Source organism: Onthophagus taurus, chromosome 8 (assembly GCF_036711975.1).
Source record: "Onthophagus taurus isolate NC chromosome 8, IU_Otau_3.0, whole genome shotgun sequence".
In the NCBI taxonomy this organism is placed as follows: domain Eukaryota; kingdom Metazoa; phylum Arthropoda; class Insecta; order Coleoptera; family Scarabaeidae; genus Onthophagus; species Onthophagus taurus.
Window position 1 is genome coordinate 14,392,544 of NC_091973.1, and position 12,555 is coordinate 14,405,098.

Below are 12,555 nucleotides of genomic sequence, written 5' to 3' on the forward strand. Positions count from 1 at the left end.
AAGGGTCACAGTGAGTGTGATTGTCCCGACAAAGATGGCCCCGCGCGTTGTAAACTGTGTTTGGGAAAGGGAAAACCGAGTGATCACCCCACAACATCCAGTGGGTGCCCTGAGTTTGCGCGACAAATCCAACTAAGAAGAGAAAAAACACAGTACATTCACAGTTAAATGTATGCAACTGAACTGTCAAAGATCAAAGGCGGTGATGGGCGAGGCGGTACAGCGCGCGACGGAGAGGGGGGTGGAAGTTTTACTGTTGCAGGAGCCCTACTTCTCGCGCGATGTAGAGGTTTCCCTGTCTAGAGTTGGCAGAATCATGCGGAGTGCGGGTGATACATCTGGTGCGGCCATTGTGGTATTGAACGAGGAGTTTGTCGTCACCGTTCTTGGCCTGCACGGGGGCCCCAACGTGGTTACCGCGGCGTGTGAGTTCGGGCGCGCTCGCGTAATATTTGTGTCCATGTACTGTCAGTACAGTGACAGACTTGACGGCTACATAGATAAGCTGGAGGTGGCTATGGACGCGAACGCGCGGTCACTGCTTTGGTACGACAGAATATAGTAACCTACACCTGGCGAATGAACCAGGACAGCTACCGACGTTCTCAACCAGCAACGGGGAGTCCAGCATCGATGTTACGATGATCGGTGCGGGATTAATAAGTGCGGTGGTGGACTGGAGGGTGGTCGACGATACGTGTTCGGACCATAGGGCCATCCTCTTCGGGTTGCGCGTTGATGATCCCGAAACAGAAAAAACAATTATTAGGAAAAGCGTAAAAAGGGTGAACTGGGATATGGTGGACGAGTTAATGGGCCGCAAGTTCGCGAGGCGGGAAATGGACCCCTTGTTCGGGGGGGGGGGGGGGGGGTGACGTCGAAACGGTGGTGCGGGAGGTGACAAATCGTGTAATAAAAATAACGGACGCGACAATTGCGAAACGGGTCGTAAGGTCAAACCACTGTAGATGGAGCGCGGAGTTGGGAAGAGAGAGGGGAATCGTGCGCCGTATTCGCAGGGAGCTGCAGAGAGAGTCGCGAGTGGGGAGTGAAATGGTGCCCGGTTTGAAAGCTAATCTACAGGAGAGGGTTGCCAATTACAAGCGTATGATAGAGGCAGCCAAAAAAGAAACATGGGTTAAGTTTGTGGAAAAAGATGACCCGTGGGGCTTGCTGTATAAAATAACCATGGATAAGTTACCGGTTCGCGACTTGATACACTCCGTGATTTTAGGCGGCCGAGAGACGGTGGGGTGGAAGGACACAGCGAGTACCGTCCTGGAGGCGCTAGTGGTGTGTAGGGAGGAGGAGATGGGGGCGATTGAAGCGGAGCACTACATGACGGAGTCGCCCGATGTTTGGATCAGCATGCATGATCTTAATGCTGCAGTGAAGGGGATGAAGACTGGGAAGTCTCCGGGCAACGATGGCGTATATCCTGAATATGTTAAAAAATTGTGAGAACTGCGGCCAGGCGTGCTTAAGGACATGTACAACTTATGTCTAGAACAGAGAAAGTTCCCTGGTCTGTGGAAAACCGCAGAAGCAGTTATGTTATTAAAGAAAAAAGGGGTGGTGGACAATGTGAAGGCCTACAGGTTGATCTCCCTACTGCCTGTGTTGGGCAAACTATTTGAATGGCTATTGTGGATGAAAATTGACGAGAGTTATAGAGAAAATGTAGGCCACAACTCAAAGCAATACGGGTTTCGTGCGGGGAGAGGCAAGTAGTATAAAAATGAGAGTTCTGGAGCGGAAGTTAATCCCCCAATCCCCCTGTGACGTCTACGCATGCGCGCGCAGGAAGTGACGTCACAGTGCGGAAATTCAAAATTCAAAATGCACGTGGCGCCATCTGGTGGTGTGTAGTGAAACTAAAAGCATGTCATGTTGGTTGCCTGGCTCGTGGGGCACCACCTAGCGGCGGATAGCGGAACTAACCTAGCGGTGGGTGGTGGAACTAACGCTATGATGGTTGCCTACTTCATGGGACGCCACCTAGCGGTGGATGGTGGAAGTAGCGTCATGGGGCTCCACCTAGCGGTGGAACTCGCATGGTGGATAGACGACGCGCGCCCACCTAGCGGTGGCCTGATGGGCGATAGATGGCGGGCGTAAATTTAAAAAAATTCATGCGACGTTATAGAATCAAGATACAATTAATATAAAAAAGGTTTCGGTGGTGTAACTGAACGGAATATATATAATACTTACTTGTTATAGGAATTGAACTGATAGCTGCAAGGAGAAATCTAGAAACTTTAAAGTCAATAAACCACCGAACCACCGAAACCTTTCCAGTTTAATGCTTAGCAGTTGAACAGAACAAAAATGAAATAAAAAACAAAAAAAAGAAAAAAAATTTTTAATATTTGCTTCGCAAAAGAAGAACAAAAAAGAAATAAAAAACAAAAAAAAGAAAAAAAATTTATTAATATTTGCTTCGCAGACTTAATTACTAGAAAAGAGAATCAAAAAACAATAGTATAGTTTTAAAATGTTTTAAAAAAATTTATTAACATTTTACTTTCGGAGTGATTAAACGCTGTGATAAAACAACCTTACACATTAAATGTTGATGATGTAACGATGCAATTTAATAATTTAATGAAATTTAATAATTTAATAATTTTACTTTTAGAGTGATTAAACGCTATTATTAATACTATGATGACCCCAAGCTAATGTATCAATCCCATCATTACAAATACATCGCTTGGTATCATTTGGTGAAAGAACCAATTTATTTTGTAACATAGTAAAAATTATGTGATGAAAACTCCTAAAAGATAATTGCTTTCTAAACAAAACGGCTTTAGAATTTAAACATTCGATATAATTTTCAAAAGTAATTGTACGTTTCACGACAGCCTTCTTTACACCTTTGGATTTTTTAGTAACCCGTCCATCAGCGACTCTGTTAGCATACACCTTCGATCTTAAACCCACAAATTCTTCCATAATTTCACCACAATTCTCATCCTTCATGAGACCTAAAACCGCTTTATTTTGTAACGGGACGTCAAACTGATTATCAGGACTGTAGTTAGACGTGTCAAATTTATTTAAATTTAATTTTACATCTGTATAAACATCATTGGAATTAATTAGAACGGTGAAGCTATCCGTATCCATGTAACATAACCGAATACCTTCACCATACTTTGGTTTTAAAAAACCATAAAAAAAGTTGTACATTAATAATTTCGACAACTCTAAAACCGTAAAACCAACATATAAAGGTTTATCGTAAACGATATGAAGACGTTCCATTTGAATAGCCGAAAATGTTTCCGTAAAAATTTTAATATTCTTAAAATTTAATTTAGCGATTAAGCTGCGCGCCCCTAATTTTGGTCTACCCGCTCCATGACCATGAACGTCTTCCCAACTGGTGACTAATCTTACATCGACCCTCTTATCAACATTTTCCATAGTTTTACCGAAAACTGCGTTATTCATTAATTTAAAAAAGTCTCTTTCAAACGCGTTTTTAGCTGATTGACGTAGTTCTGTGTTTTTATCGATGTAAGATTTCAACCACGCAGACTGTCTAAACGATAAAACTCTATTAATTTTACAAACTTTAAGACCGTGAGCAACGGCTTGTTTTAAATTTCTATAATGTACAACGTAATTTTTCTTGTTAAATATATTTGGAATTAATCTTTTATCACTTTCACATTTACCGTTAGGTGGTAATAGGTTTTCAGCTAGGAACGGGAGATCATTATGTAGATCGTGTAAATTTTCGGGGTATTCAATATCAACGTCTAAAATAAATCCAAAATCGGCAATATCAGATATGTTATTAAAATCTAAATTTTCTATTTCATTTTCAGACAGCCATTTAAAATCGGAAAAGGGTTAACGGGTTAGCACCGAATTTAAAATAAAATAAACCATTTTCATCGTTAACCCAGAGTTTTATTAATATTAATAAAAGAACGTCGGTCTTTAAGTATAAGTCAGAATATTCTTTTAAGTTTTGACAATTAAATTCTTTCCACACACGTTGAGCGTGCAGATATTGCTCATCACTTATATCTTCTAAAGTTAATTTGTTATAAAACATACTTTTAGGTGGTAGTTGGATATCATTTAATTTATCGAAACAGGTTATATAATTGTATGGAAATATACCCTTTTTTGTTAGCAATTTAAAATGTTCAATGTGTGGAAAGAATTTACGTATATTGATAAAGTTACATTTTTCTAGGTTATCAGCTAAAGAATCTAATGAAGATGCCATAAATCTAAATGAATCCACAAATCTTAATTTTAAAAAAATTTTGTCAACATGTCTATCTTCATCCATTACCTTATCGACCAACACTGTTTTACTAAAACTGATGTAGTTTTCTTTATTGTTCGGCAATACATCAAGTCCATGTTCATCCACATCAGCCATTTCTTTAATAAATAAATGACAATCATAACCGCTAAAATTGTGTAAATATATTGGAATAATGTTTTGGAGTTTGAAATTTAGATTACAATTTGAATGGGCGGGACCGCGGTATTTACCGCTTATGTGACAATGATCACGAACCTTAACCAGATCAGATGTGAAAGGATTTTGACAAATAAAACAATTTTCAGCCGAATCGAAATTCCGTTGCTCATCGACCGTTAGAGGTAGCATTGGTTTTACGGTTTTGAAGTATTTGTCGTAAATAAATTTGACATCATCGAGTAATTTTGAAATAAAAACTTTAGACGCATCGAGCCCCGTATACGTTTCGAATTTATTGAAATCGCTATCAACCGTGGAAACGATGTAATAAGCGAAACTGTAGGGCTGATGCATCTCAACTTTTTCGGTAAAAGATTTGGATGAATTGGGCTCGCAAAAGTTGATGGGTTGTAAAATCGATTCAAAGTCAGCATAAATCACGAACGGGGCCATCTGAGTGAATTTATAATTATTAAATTCTAAAATATTTTCAGGAGTATATAAGCCAAAATAATTAAGTTTCGATTTTAAATTTTGCGTGGGAATAATTGTTCTGATATGATTACAATCATGATTTTGATTAAACATCCATCGCAAAGGTGTATAGAGCCGTTACGGTTCGTGCACTGACTTGACATAAGCCTAGAAAAGTTATTAATTAATACAAAATGACCCTTACCGTTTTCGTATAGATAAAGCAAATTTATATGAATCTCGCGTCTTTGTTTCGTAAAATAAATTGGTCCTTCCACCACATACTTATCTAAATTCTTAACTAATTCATACACATTAATACTTAAATTATTTAATTTTTCTATTTTAATAATATCCTTTAAACTAATGGGAAATGTAATCCCTAGCAAATTTAGTGCATGACTATAATGAGGGTAACTTGCAGTCCGGTCTAGACTATGTTCTGCGGGATGAAGAGCTGCCGTCAAACACCACGCAAGACATGCATCATCTTCATAGTTTTTAATATTGTTGCATGCCTTTTTATTTGCGATTTCTTGAGGTAAACGGTGTTACGTGCCAAATTTTCATTTACCTTTGTTTTGTTTTGTGTTGTTACTTTGTGTGCTGAGGTGAAATATGAGTTGCATTTCGCGTTTAGGGTTTTGAATTTATTATTTTGATTTATTGTTTTTTTATTTTAATTACACTTTATTTCAGTGACGATCGTAATGGAGTTTCCTTTAATCCTTTTTTTTTCCTGAACTAAGTTTTCCTATTATTTAATTCTTTTCTTTAATTTCTTATTTTAAACTTGTTATTTTTCGTAATCTTTCCTTCTTTTATATTCTTCCGTCTTTTCTTTTCTTTGAGCGTTCCGAGTTTGCGTTAAGGATCTGATAAGGTGGGGGTTGTTAGATATCGGAAACGGATAATTGACATCTTGATCTTTATTGGTCCATCGACGATACGTTGAAGAACTGTGTGCATTAGTTGAATTTTGGTGACGCCATTACGGCATTTTGGAAATTAGTAGCTTTTCTCCGATTTTCGGGATTTTACACAGTTTCTTTGCTGTTGGAAAACGAAGTTTTCGTTATTCCGATTACGGATTTATCCGGATATATATCGTATTTGATTATAAATTTTTTTTTTTTGGACCTAAGCCTCGTTAGATCTTGAGGTGAGTTGTTTTTTTTGCATCTCGGAACATTTCTTTTTTTTCTTCTCTAATTCGTTTTTTTCCTTCTATTCCTTTTAGGCTTTTTAGTTACGGTTATCGTAACATTCAATCGTTTCCAATTTTTCTTCGCCCATCAATTTTTTTTGCTGGGAGCATTTTGGAACCAAGGAACCCATCGCCATTTTGACGTTTTCGAAACCTTTCCTAACTCCACGCGACGCCACGGGAATAAAGGAAAAGATCTGTTATCAAGGTTGGGATAAGGTCAGATATTTTATTTTAATAAAATTCGTCGGCGGAAATTTCATTTTTAAAAATTCAAGGGAAACAAAGAATTGGAATAAGAATTTTGCGTTTCTTTTTTTTGGATATCGTTTTTTTTTTATTAATTTTTTTTTGTGTATTAAGCGCTTCACGCGTTTTTCTTTTTTTATAATTTATAGTTACAATTTTTTTGTGCTTCCAACTCATTATTTTTTTTTATTTGTAATATTAAATTTTATTGGCCCGTTTTTTTTATTTTCTCCGTTGATTTTGATCTTTTTTAAAACGCTTTCGGAGAAAACTTGAGCTCAGGGTACTCGGGAACGTACGCGAGTTCAATTAAGATTTTTTTTTAATTTGAGTTTTTCTTGTTTAATTTGTTTTTTTGGCTAATAATTTTTTTTATAATTTTTTTTTGTTGTTATTGGAACACTCATTTTTTTTATTCAAATATTTACCTTTTCCTTTTTATATATATATTTTTTTTTTGCTTTATTTAATAAATTTATTTCTTTATTGCAACTCATATTCGCTTCTTGATATTTTTTTGTCTTGTTTTGTTGTCTTGTTGTCAATGTATTATTTGTTACAACTTTCCTTTCCATCACACTTCTCAGTTAGTGGACATCGTGGAAGAAACTGAGTGGCGCCTTTATAAATCGAACCACCCATCTTCACTGAACAGGCCGTGGATCCGCGATTGTTGTTTTAAAGTTGTAAACATTTGTTTTGGTCAGTTTTGTTGTTGTGTTGTAAAAGGCGTTACAACGGATATATGATGACCCTGGTATAGGTTGAAATTTGTTAATGTTAAGGAGTAGGTGAGATATTGAGTAGAAAGCCCACCCCGACCCACGCTCCTGAAATTCCTCGCTTTGGGTTAAAATATCATGAGTCATCTCATCATAGACCTCATTCAACGCAGTAGATGGAGTAATTATTTGAAATTTGGTGTTAAAATTTTTTTCTGACGCAATAACTTCTTCATTACCATCTTCATCAAACCCGGACTTAATAAAAATAGCTAATAACTCAATCTGAGCTTTAATCAAATCATATTCACTGAGATGCTGTTCAATCAGTCTGTTAACTGTTTCACAACATTTCAATAAAAAAGATGGTATATCATCATCAGATTGAGCTCCACTAATTTTATAGCAAACTACCCTATTTTTATAGCAAGACATTATTTTTTCAATATTATTGTCAATAACTTCAACATGCTTCGCTCGAAGATGGGTTTCAAGCAAGGCGAGTGATGGTAAAAATTCACCACAAACCTTACATATCGTACCTTTGTTATACTTCTTCTTGTTAATTGAAAGTGGTGGTGATGTTGAATTTCGACAGCGTTTGGTAGTAGTGGATAATGATGATGATGATGATGATGCAGGAACTTGCATCTCACTAGTTGATGACGGTGGTGCTTGACGTTTAGACTGAAGATATATATTATACTTAGATATACTTTAAGATCTATAATGTTCAAGTGATCGAAAAGTGTACAATCAGAAGTCGGTTGATCCTTTCGATTGGTTTGGAATGCGACTATAACATATTGAGGTCTACCTCTGTTAGTTGTTGACGTGACCGACCAAATATCTTTATTTCCCTTTCTCATTGAAGGTAGTTCATAAAAAGACCATTTTCGAAACGGTACGGGAATGTTTGAATTTTTATTTAAACCATCTAATAGCTTCATCTTTATTGATGGGCTGGGGTACACATGTTTCGCTAACAATGTAACCGTTCTTAGGGTAAACTCTGCGATGCTAGGATCAGCTTTAGATATTGATTTATAACAATTGGAGTCAGTACGACTTCTAACAAATCTAAATTTGAAGCGACCTCTCATAACGTGATTATAGTCTCTAAATAATCCGAAAATATGACTTAAAGGGATTTGAAATATGAAATCTTTGTTTACACTCACTGTGGGCAAATTTCCTTCGGGTGGCCATTTTAAACCAGCTATTTCTAAAGATTTACATTCCACTTCGTTTTGCTGAAGTAGAGTTCGAATGAGGGATGTTAAACCCGGTTAAACCCACGGGGTGAAAGGGGGAGGATCTGGTAAATTATGTGATGGAAGTGACGGCGAGGCTGAGGGTTGGGCTGTTGAGGAGAGGGAGGGTGTATCTGGGGCTGAGATCATGCGGAGTAGAGGATTACAGGGGGCTGACTAGGTGTTATAGATGCCAAAGATATGGGCATGTGCAAGGTAGATGCAAGAACGGAAAGAGGTGCGGACATTGTGCGACTGAGGGACATGAATATAGAGAGTGCAAACAGAAGGGACAGGACCCGGCATGCGCAAACTGCAGGGAGGTAGGGATGAAGGGGGATCATGAAGCTGGGAGCAAAGAGTGTCCACAGAGGGTGAGAGAGTTGGAGAGAAGGGACAGGATGACTGATTATGAAGGAGAGGGTGTGGTAATGGAAAAGGTCCGGGGGAATTTACCAAAAAACTAGGTGAGGGGGGGGAAGGAGGAATGGCAAATGATACGAGCGAGTTGGTGGGAGACAGGGGCCGGACGAAAGTGGTGTTTTGGAATGTGGCAGGTGTAACTGTAACGGTTCCGTTCGAGGTTATTGAATTTCCTTGTGATTTGTCTGTAATTGTTAGAAGTCGGGGAATTATATACCATTTTGTTTATTTACCTTGTTATAATTTTTGTTTTTTTGTTACAGCAAGCCGAACTTGGAAACACTTGAAAATCCTTTCCTTTTCATCACTTTTCTTAAATCCTTTCCTTTCGCTCATTTTAAACGCCTTTTTCTTTTTCATTACCTTCATTACAATCACACAATAGATCTTAACCTTAAAACTTTTCTTTTTCTCTTCTTCGTTACTATCATGAATTTTGTTTACATTTTTAAGTTCGGACTGTCAATAATAGAGGGAGGGAGTGATTTTGAATTCTTGGCACCGCGCGATTTTATAACGAGTTTTTTTGGTTAAAATCTTGGGAAATGAATACCCGTGCGCGATTTTACTCTTCCTCTTTTGAAACCAGCCTTTGTAGTGTATGGATGGTTAACAAGAATTTTAAGTCGACATTTTGGTATAATTCTGTGTAGAATTTTGGATCGATTTATATCCGTATTTATCGGGATCTGAGTTAATTAATCCTTTAATTTTTCGTTTGGAAATTATTCAACGATTACGGTTTCACCGGATTTATTGCACATTTTTACAAAGACTATTCATTTTGCTGGTTAAAACCTCATACCACCTTGAGGTAGGTTTTTCTTTTTACATTTTCTCTAATTTTAGCTTAATACTAACTTAAACCTAAATTCATTTAAACTCCTTTCACACTACATAAAATCATCCATCCCTACATTCTTGCCTAATTATCTATTTACATTTTTCTTTCTTTTCTTTACACGCTAGGTTTTTTTTCTGAGAGCCTTATTCCTTATATAAGTTCTTGGGAAATCTCCCATCCCGGAAACAAGTACTACCTGGAATAAAGAAGTAAATTAGAAGCTACATAACCCAAGTTTCCTGTACTTACCATCGAACAAGTGTTTCCAAAGGAGGTTTGCTGGATTTTGTTGCTGTATCTACGTATAATTGTTGTCATCGTGAAGTCATCATCCTTCGTTCAAAAGAGTTTGGAATAAAGGTCAGAATTTTCCTTTTTATACAAAAAGAATATCAGTGTGGTTAGATACTTTTGTATTTTTTTTATAAAGTAAGATTTTCTTTTGTACTTACCATTTAATTTTTTTGTTAACTTCACTGGTTCATTTTGTTCATTTCACTTTAAACCAGTTCTTTATTATTATTATCTCATTTTAATTGTCAATTAATTTTTCTTGTAAAGTTATCGGATTTATTAGGGGTGTTATTAATTTCGGTTTTGATTTCGATTTTGTTTTCTTTTCCGTTCGCCTGATCGAGCGCTCGGGTCAATCGGGGACGTGTCGCGATCATTATTTAGGTTTGTTTTAATTTTGTTTTATTCAGTTCATTATTATTTTCTTTCTCTTTTACCCCCCTAATTATTCGGGATTTTTTTTTGAACAATCTCCGTTATTTTATTTACTACTTATATACTTTATATTTTGTTTTACCATATTTTTTTTTCCTTAATAAATTTGTTTTTATATGGTATATGATTTCGCGATTTCTTTGTGTTTTGTTATATGTTTGTGTTGTCGAACCTTTTCCCTTCCAGCCCTCTTCGCAGTTAGAGCGATCTGTAACTGAAACTGCGTGGCGCCTTATAAATTCAAACCCACCCCATCTTCACTGGGAAGCCGAGGTGTTGCAGATCTGTATTTTTTTAAAGGGGTTCGATTGTGTTGTTGTCGTTTTGTTGAAAAGCCGCCACAAATTTTGGCGCCCAACGTGGGGCCATATTGTTTTGGAGGGCCATATTGTTTTGGAGGGCCATATTGTTTTAAAAGTCCCCTATTGTTTTGGAGACCCATATCGTTTTGGGAGCCCTTGTTGTATTGTCTTGGAAGTTCTTAATTTTATCGGAACCCTTATTTGTATCGAGGACACAAAGTGACTTCGGTTTGTGTCTTAATTCCATTCCAATTATTTCGACTCTTCGGTTCCCTGTTTTCGATTTGACCAATCTCTTCTCGGGTTCAGGAGAGATCAACCCTTTTAGGATGGCTCTTAAAGTCACGGTTAATTACCTTTCTAAGGAAGAGTTGAGTTATGAATTTACTGTCCGAGGTTTGGATCCCTCTAGTGTCGATGAGATGCGTAGGTTGTTTGCTTCTTTACTACAGAAGGAGAAACTTAACCCTGATTTGGTCAACGATTACCCAGATAACCCTTACACAGAAGAGGAAGATTTGTTAGCGGTTAGGGACAAACTGGCCGAAATTACCACATTGTTAGATGATTTTCGATCTAAGAATGCTAAGAAGGTTGAAACTAAGATTTGGCATGTTTTGGGGCGAATAAGGCGTATGAGTGAATTATGTGAGGATCGTGCCGTTGTTCTCCGTGAGGCTTTGTCTTTGAAGGATAGGTTAACGAAGGCCATTGCTTCCGTTTCTAGGCCAATTGAGTTAGAAGCCCTTGAAAGATCCCTGAACGTATCTTTAGGCGGGGGCGCTGCTTCGTCTACCCCTGTAACAACTAGTCCTCCACCCTTGATGTCTTCTAAGGCTATTCCCGTACATAAATGGGGCCTTAAATTTTCCGGAAGGACGGGTATTTCGGTGGGAGCGTTTTTAGAGCGAGTACATGAATTGTCCGCAGCTCGAGGTGTTTCTCTTCGAGAAGTTTTTGTGTCGGCTCTTGATTTATTTGAGGGTCCCGCCCTACTTTGGTATCGTTCTGTCAGGGATGAAGTTAGCTCGTGGGGAGAATTAGAGGTGTTATTGAGGGGTGAATTTTTACCTTCCGACTACAACGAACAACTGTTGGATGAGATACGACACAGAACCCAGGGTGAGCGAGAGCCTATTGCAATCTACGTCGCCAATATGTTAGGTTTATTCGGTAGACTCACTTGTCCACTTTCCGAGGAGGCGAAGGTTAAACTTATCCGTAAGAACCTCTTACCTTATTTTCAAACCCAACTAGCTCTTCACACTATTGATACGGTTTCTGATTTGAAGGTCAAGTGTAAGCAGTTAGAGGAGTCTAGGCGCGCGGTAAAGGAATTTCAGCCCCCTAAAATTCGCAATAAGACTTTGGAACCCGAATTAGCTTACTTAGGTTGCTTGAGCTACCCCCAAACTTCAGATTTTTCTGCGGTTGAGTCAAGTCCTGTTAAGTGCTTCAATTGTGGAGTTTTGGGTCACATGGCTCGTGGTTGTCCTAGTCCCAAGAGACTGCATTGTTTTAAGTGTGGAAATGAGGGTTTTACTACAAAAAATTGTCCTAAATGTCCCCATGGTAATAGGAAGTCTTCGGGAAATGCCAATCGTCGTCACTAGGTCGCCGGCTAATTGACATTGAAGACGAAAAACCGGCTGATAAGATTTCTTCCGTGTTGGAGTTCGTTTTAGATAGTTGTAAGAAGGATGAAAGGCCTTATCTGAAAATATCGATATTAGGTAGAGAGTTACTAGGTTTGTTAGACACTGGTGCCTCTAGAACTATATTAGGAGGTGTGGGATGGAAAGTCGTGTCCGATTTAGGATTTCATTGTCGTCGCGTTAGTTCTTCGGTCAGAATAGCTAATGGACAATTGGTTGAGAGTTTGGGTGTGGTTACGGT

General features: G+C 38.0%; 1 long non-coding RNA gene across 1 annotated transcript; it reads right to left on the reverse strand.

Moving 5' to 3' along the window:
• Positions 1-9,520: 9,520 nt before the first annotated feature.
• LOC139430992 (uncharacterized) lies at positions 9,521-10,071 on the reverse strand. Its single transcript, XR_011641343.1, has 2 exons — positions 9,878-10,071; positions 9,521-9,824 (listed from the first exon to the last, which is right to left on the reverse strand). It is a non-coding gene; the product is annotated as an uncharacterized lncRNA (long non-coding RNA).
• Between the last annotated feature and the right edge of the window lie 2,484 nt (positions 10,072-12,555).